The sequence below is a fragment of the Mandrillus leucophaeus genome, unplaced genomic scaffold, assembly GCF_000951045.1.
Source record: "Mandrillus leucophaeus isolate KB7577 unplaced genomic scaffold, Mleu.le_1.0 Scaffold317, whole genome shotgun sequence".
In the NCBI taxonomy this organism is placed as follows: domain Eukaryota; kingdom Metazoa; phylum Chordata; class Mammalia; order Primates; family Cercopithecidae; genus Mandrillus; species Mandrillus leucophaeus.
Window position 1 is genome coordinate 324,343 of NW_012103332.1, and position 7,998 is coordinate 332,340.

At 45.1% G+C, this 7,998-nt stretch overlaps 1 long non-coding RNA gene across 1 annotated transcript in view; it reads right to left on the reverse strand.

The window, feature by feature from the left end:
* LOC105545046 overlaps positions 1-7,998 on the reverse strand; it is a 75,856-nt gene that overhangs the window by 44,268 nt on the left and 23,590 nt on the right. The window contains exon 2 of the long non-coding RNA XR_001006858.1: positions 4,074-4,199. This is a non-coding gene — a long non-coding RNA (uncharacterized LOC105545046). The remainder of the gene's footprint in view (positions 1-4,073; positions 4,200-7,998) is intronic.

Here is a 7,998-nt window from a genome sequence, read left to right on the forward strand (position 1 = left end):
CAGATGGCCTCTGACTTGCTACCTTCTCTTTGTTCACATAATCACTTGATTCCCATCCAGTGGTGTGCTTAGCTTTAGACATGCCTGTTTTGAATTAAATCCCTCTTGGCCATTCCTTTTAAGTCACACATACTGTGATTGCTTTTGATTAAGGCAGCAAGGACATGAGGATTAACAAGAGATGAGATATGCCTAGGCTCCCCAGGGATCCAACAGGAGCCGCCATGCTTAATGTCTCCAGTGGATTTCCATTTCTGCACCCCATCCTAGAGATTCAAGAACTGGTCTGGTCCTCCAGTCCTGGGAACTTTGGTGGCACAAGGGCCAATCTGCTCCAGCACTGCCACTCCCAAGTAATCACATCTTGCTATGATTTCCTATTTACATGTCTGCCTGTGCAATTCATTTTGATGAATGAATGAATGCATTAATCAGTAAATCAAAAGGTGAAAGAATTAACAAAAGAATAGCAAATCAGAATAATGACTGCTGAGTTTGCTCCCCCAGCAGTAGGTCCTAGAGGGCGTGCTTGGTCAGCACTGAGTGCATGAACCGTGAGACCTCTGGCTCCTGTTGTATCGAGCTAAGCTGGGACTGGCAGCCGGACCAATCATGTCAAGGTTCAGCTTTTCAGAGGCTGCAGGGTAAATGGGGCAACAGCACAGGCATTAGAGCCAGATGGACAAAGGGTAAAACCTCAACAGTCCTGCTACTTTCTGTGATTTTGGACGAATCACTTGTTGCCTCTAAGACTCAGTTATCATTTTAGCAAAATGGAAAATATATGCATCTTATGGGATTTTAAAAAATCACTGTATATCATTTGTATTTTTAAATTGGCAATTCCTGGCATCAATTATGATTCTCATTTCCATCTGTCCCTAGATACACATAGAGATCTCAAGGCGGCTGCTATGGGAGTGTCTTCCAAGGTCATAGAGCTTTCATCTGTGTTATTTGGCCCATGAGATGTTTTCCATGTTCTGACTTAGCTTGTGTGATTAACTGATGGGAAAGAAGTAGAACAACTAGCAGACACTCAATAAACATTTACTGAACTGAACGGCATCCAGGGCCCTCCCCATGCCCTGCTTCCATTAAAGGCAAAGCTGTCCCCCACTTCTCAGGACCCTCCTTTTCCTCTCTTCTCCCTACTCCATGCCATCAGCCACCAGGTCCTGCAGGTTTTGTCACTGTGTATTAGTTCACCATGAGTGCCTACTGTATGACTGGTGCGGTGCTATGCTGGCCACTGTGGATGTCATGGGGAGCAAATCAGGAGAGGTCCTTGTCCTTGTAGAACTTACAGTTTGGTAGAAGAAAACAGACCCTATACAAATACACACCAAATATCGTTACATATTGCACACAGGGCTCCAGTGAAACAGGATGGGGAGGGAAAGAGTATGAACCTTCAGTGGGTGGGAAGAAGAAAGGTTTTGTTGTTGTTGTTATTGTTGTTTTGAGACAGAGCCTCGTTCTCTCACCCAGGCTGGAGTGCAGTGGTGTGATCTTGGCTCACTGCAACCTCCGCCTCCTGGGTTCAAGCAGTTCTGCCTCAGCCTCCTGAGCAGCTGAGATTAAAGGTGCACACCACCACGCCTGGCTAATTTTTGTAGTTTTACTAGAGACAAGGTTTCATCGTGTTGGCCAGGCTCGTCTCAAACTCCTGACCTCCCGATCTGCCTGCCTACACCTCCCAAAGTGCTGGGATTACAGGTGTGAGCCACCACGCCCGGCCAAAGAAAGACCTTTCTGAGCAGAGATGAGCTCTAGAGAACGGGAAGGAGCTGACCAGGGAAAAAAAAAAAGATGAGAAGTGCTTCAGCGGCAGAGGAAATAGCACATGCAAAGTCCCCAGGGTCTGAAGGCACTCTTCAGGCCCAGCTGGAACACAGCGAGCGAGGTGGAGGTGGCATCACAGTCGCTCACATTTACAGGGCACATAGGAGGTGCCAGGCACTGTTCTATGGCTTCATAGGTCTTGACTCGCTTAATCCTTTCAAAAGCCCTATGAGAGGTTTTGCTCACCATTTTACAGACAGAGAAGCTGAGACCTAGGGAGGTGAGGTGGCTAGCCCATGACCATCCAGATACTCAGCAGCTGAGCCTGGGTTCCATCTCGGGCAGTCTTGCTCCAGGGACCGTGACTAACCCACGGAGCTGCCTTCCTCAAGAGGGGCCACGGAGGCAGGTGGCAGGCCCAAGAGGCCATGCTAAGGAGAGAGGTTTTCCTTTCAAACATCTCTTGCCTTTGCTTCTTAGCACCGACTGTGAATTCTCCTACTTGCTAAGTGGGGGGTCTTAGGCCAGTTACTCCACTGCCCTTTATTTCATTCCACAACTCTTTTTTCATGTATGTGCTATGTGCCAGGCATGTGCTAGGAGCGAGGGAGACATGCAATGGAGACCAAAAGCAGGTGCGCACCCTGCCATCAAGGTCATTGCAGTCCACTTGAGGGAGAGCAAGTTAATCAAACAGTCCAATGGAGATAAGGGCTGTAAGGACAAGATGCACGGTCCTGGAGAAGCTATATGCAAGGGGCTCCTTCTGGGCTATGAGTCAGGGAAGGCTTCCCTAAGGAAGCTGCACTCAAGCTGAGATTGGAAGGGTAGGCAGGAAATACCCAGGTAAAGTAAGAGGATTGGGACTGGGCACAGTGGTCCACGCCTGTAATCCCAACACTTTGGGAGTCCAAGGTGAGTGAATCATCTGAAGTCAGGAGTTTGAAACCAGCCTGGCCAACATGGTGAAACCCTGTCTCTACAGAAAATACAAAAAAATTAGCTGGGTGTGGTGGTGCACATCTGTAGTCCCAGGTACTTGGGAGGCTGAAGCATGAGAATTACCTGAACCCAGCAGACAGAGGTTGCAGTGAGCCTAGATCACACCATTGTACTCCAGCCTGGGCAAGAGCAAGAGTCCCTCTTAAAACAAAACAAAACAAAACAAACAAACAAACAAAAGGTAAGAGGGTTGGGATAAAAATGGGGCTGCCCAGGGTTGGGTGCGATGGTTCACGCTTATAATCCCAGAACTTTGGGAGGCCGAGGGCGGGCAGATCACGGGGTCAGGAGATCGAGACCATCCTGGCTAACACGGTGAAACCCGGTCTCTATTAAAAATACAAAAATTAGCTAGGCGTGGTGGCATGTGCCTGTAATCCCAGCTACTCAGGAGGCTGAGGCAGGAGAATTGCTTGAACCAGGGAGTCAGGGGTTGCAGTGAGCCAAGATTGCACCACGGCACTGCAGCCTGGTGACAGAGCAAGACTCTGTCTAAAAATAAATAAGTAAATAAGTAAATAAATAAATAAATAAGATAAAAAATAAAAATAAAAATAAATGGGGCTGCCCAGGCACCCAGTTAAATTTGAATTTCAAATAGACAACAAATAATGTTTAGCATAACATTATTATATTGCATGAGATGTGTTTATAATAAAACCTTACTCATTGTTGATCTGATATTCCGCATTTATCTGCACCTCCTGTTTTTGTTTATTCATTGAGTTTTGTTTGTGTATCTGACAACCTGAGGTAGAAAGGGTATTCAGGACAGAGGGAATAGCATATACAAAGTGATGATCATAGGACGAAGCACAATGTTAGAGAGAAACTGCAGGGAAGCCAGTGTGACTGGGCATAGCAAGCCTCAGTTTCCTCACTTATAAAGTGGAAGTTGTAATAGTGCATAACTCACAGCAGTATACATGTAAAGTGTTTAGCATAGTGTTGGTGCACAGTTATTGCTTAATAAAGGTTAGATGCTATCATGCCTTCTCTTTGCCCTCCACCATCATCATCTCCTTCTCTTTTTCTACCAATTCCAACCAATTCTAGAGCCTTCTGGACCCTTGAAATTGCCATCTGTTAAAAAAAGAATGGTCAGGTTCTCACCAAAATTATGATTTAAAAAGCCCTAGAAGTTGAAGATTTTGTTTGGTGTCAGCTTAAGCTATTTCTGAAAATGTCCGTGCTAATAAATACATTATTATTAGTCCACTCGTGTTGCTGCAAAGGAATACCCAAAGCTGGGTAATTTATAAAGAAAAGATGCTTATTTGGCTCACAGTTCTGCCGGCTGTACAAGAAGCATGGCACCAGCATCTGCTTCTGGTGAGGACTGCAGGCTGCTTCTGTTCATGTCAGAAGGCAAAAGGTAGCTGGTATGTGGAGAACACATGATGAAGGGGGAGCTGAGAGAGGTATGGAAAGAGGTGCTAGGCTCTTCTCAACAACCAGATATTGCAGGAATTAAGAATGAAAACTCCTTACTCCCACAAGAATGGCACCAAGTCATTCATGAGGGATCTGCCCCCACAACTCAAACACCTCCCACAAGACCCCACTTTCAACACTGGGGATCGAATTCCAACATGAGACTTGGCAGGGCCAAACAAGCCATGTCCAAACCATAGCATCTACTAACATACTGATTGGAAGACAGTGACTCCGGAGTGAAATTAGCTGCTACAGAGAAGCAGTATGCTACTTGGATATGGAGTCAGTTACCATAGCAGAGGCCCAAGGTAGACATTGACTTCTCCCTTACATATGCAGGCTAGCCAGGCAGCCCCCAAGGTAACAGGAACCCAAGCTTCTCCCAGGATGTTGTTCTGCCATCTCTATGATGTTGTTTTGTGGTCAGCCTCTGACCATTCCAATATCTGACATCTTTGTAGGTCTATTTCTATTGTCTTTTATTTCTGCTGGTTATCCACCATGGAGTCGTATTTCTTTGTTTGCTTTTTCATTCAGGATTATCCCAGTTAAATAAATGAAGAAATTCTCCCCAAAGAGTTCACCAACACACTTGTATTCCAACTAGCAGGGAGAGAAGAAATGGTGCTGGAGAGGGTACAAGGCTTCCCTTTAGGGGCATAACTCAGAGCTTGTATAAGTCACACTCATACCCTTTGGCCAAAACTTACTCAAAGAGCCACAGTTGGCTGCAAAGAATGCTGCTAAATGTAGTCTTTACTTTGGGGGTGGCTGTAGGCTCAGCCAAAACGTCAGGCTTGTATTACCATAGAAAGAGAGGAGAGCGGATATCAGAACACACCAGAAGCGTGGCAACAGCCAAGGTGTAAAGTCACTTGAAATAGACTCGCCTGGCACATCTTTCCATCTGGGCTCTGTTCTGGCTACAAGGAAGGAGAACACAGGGGCCCTGGAACCAGAGAGGTTGGAAAGACAGGGTTTCCTGGGAGTAGCAAAACATGGAAACAAATCTAGGGATAATTAGGACAAGCAGCTAAATGTGATGTTTAATGCCAGCCACAATGAAGAACAAGTTTTCCACTCTAGTTGCTCATAAATTCAAAACAGCTTCAAGGAAGGAGAAACAGCTTGAAAAACTTTTGTGAGTATATAAATATGGTGACAGAATATGTTATATATTATTTATACATATATATATAGAGAGAGAGAGAGAGACAGACACAAAGACAGAGAGACAAAGAGAAGTGACACCTCAACTAAAATTGGTCTTTATTTTATATCTGTATTTGTGTCTGCTGATTATTGAGCGGTTGAACATTGGTGCTGCTCTTTATTTGTTTGTTTGTTTATTTATTTATTTATTTTTTGAGACAGAGTCTTGCTCTTTCTCTGTCATCCCAGGCTGGAGTGCAGTGGTACAATCTTGACTCACTGCAACCTCTGCTTCCTGAGTTCAAGTGATTCTCCTGCCTCAGCCTCTCAAGTAACTGGGATTACAGGCACCCGCCACCATGCTCGGACAATTTTTTATTTTTATTTTTAGTAGAGATAGGGTTTCACCATGTTGGCCAGGCTGGTCTCAAACTCCTGACCTCAGGTGATCTGTCCTCCTTGACCTTTCAAAGTGCTGGAATTATAGGCGCGAGCCACTTTGCCCAGCCTGGTGTTGCTCTTTAAATGAAAGCAACCTTGTGTGCAATCTCCTCCCTCCTTCATTCCTCAAAGCTTTAGGACATCCCTGCTTTCACCAGGCCTGGCCCCAAGCTAGGGCCAGGATGCAGATGCTACAAAGACTCCAGCTTCTCCCCCAGGAATATGTGCGTCCCCTAGAAAGGCATAACTACTAGGCCTACCTATCGGTTCACAGCAGCACCACAGGGCTGAAGGCATTCTGGAACCTTCTGTTATTGTGTATCAACAGTCAGGTGCTCCTGTCTTGATGGCCTGGTAAGAAAACACCCACTCTGGAGGAAGACAGTCCTGGGTTCAAATTCTTCCTCTGCAGCTTCCTATTCATGCGGCCTTACAGGAAAGAGCTTTGCCTTACGTATGAGGCTGGCACAGTGTTGAGAGCAACAGTCTTGGGAACCACGTGGACCTGGCCATCACATAGGCCCTGACTCCTCTAGGGTGACCAACTGTCCTAGTTTGCCCAGAGTAGAAGGTTTCCAGAGATGCAGAAATTTCAGTGCCGAAACCACACCAGTCCCAAGCAAATCGGGACAGTTGATTGCCCTGCTACCAGACACATGCTCCAGGGCAAGTTACTTAATGCTCTGAGGCTCAATTTCCTTGCATATAAAAATGGTCCTAATAATGTCTATCTTGCAGGAGAGCTATAGGGAATAGAAAGAGTGCCTCATGCAGAGTAATCATCAGAATTATTATTAATATTATTAACTTCTCCCCCTCACTGCCTGGGCACCTCTTTTATAATAGCCAATGTCCCAATTTACCAGAAGGGTCCACACAGCTTTATCAGGCCATTATAAAGCAGCAAAAGTGAAGGACTTTCTCCCTAATGCATTGTTTTTCTATGCAGGGGTCAAGGAGACTCCCAGCCTCCAGGGTTCCCCACATCTCTGGGCCTGAGTGAGCCCTCAGTGTCCCTCCAGCATTGCTGAGGCCTAGAGTCAGTTATTAACCTTCCCTCCAACCCCAAGACCACGTGGCTTTGCTCATTAAGGCTGTTGTTTGGCTCTACAGCTCTGAGACGACGCCCAGTATGACTTTGTCCACCCTCATCTTGATTGCATTCACAAGTACTTCCTAAAATTAATTACCAAGAAAAAAAAAGTCAGATACATGTTGGTGTCTCTTTGTTGCAAGAAAAAAATTCAGTATTCATTCCAAGTAAAATTACTTCATCACTCAACAATTTCATCCAGCCTCCCAGGCCCCCAGAAGGCACCAAAATACTTAGCATGTGGTTAAGTGCAGCACTCAGAGAAGGTGTGAATTTGCAAGAATGTGGAAGCTTCATTCAACTTTCTCAGTTTCATCACAAATGACTGCCTTCCTCCTTTCTAGGCCCAGCCCTCCAGACGTCAGAACAAGAAACAGGCACATTGACTGCAAACCCGAGACCTTTGTGAAGACAGGGAGGGTACTAAAGGAAAAATGCCAAAGCCTTTTGTTTTCTTTTTTTATTATTATTATACTTTAAGTTCTGGGGTACATGTGCAGAACGTGCAGGTTACATAGGTATACACCTGCCATAGTGGTTTGCTGCACCCATCAACCCATCATCTGCATCAGGCATTTGTCCTAATGCTATCCTTCCCCTAGCCCCACACCCCCCAACAGGCCTTAGTGTCTGATGTTCCCCTCTCTGTGTCCATGTGTTCTCATTATTCAGCTTCCACTTGTGAGTGAGAACATGTGTTGTTGGTTTTCTGTTCCTGTGTTAGTTTGCTGAGAATCATGCTTTCCAGCTTCATCCATGTCCCTGCAAAGAACATGAATTCATCCTTTTTTATGACTACATAGTATTCCATGGTGTATATGCACCACATTTTCTTTATCCAGTTAATCATTGATGGGCATTTGGGTCGGTTCCAAGCCTTAGATATTGTAAATAGTGCTTCAATAAACATATGTGTGCATGTGTCTTTATAGTAGTATGATTTATAATCTTTTGGGTATATATATCCAGTAATGGAGTTGCTAGTTCACATGGTATTTCTGGTTCTAGATCCTTGAGAAATCGCCACAATATCTTCCATAATGGTTGAACTAATTTACACTCTCTCACTGTGGTTTTGACTTGCATTT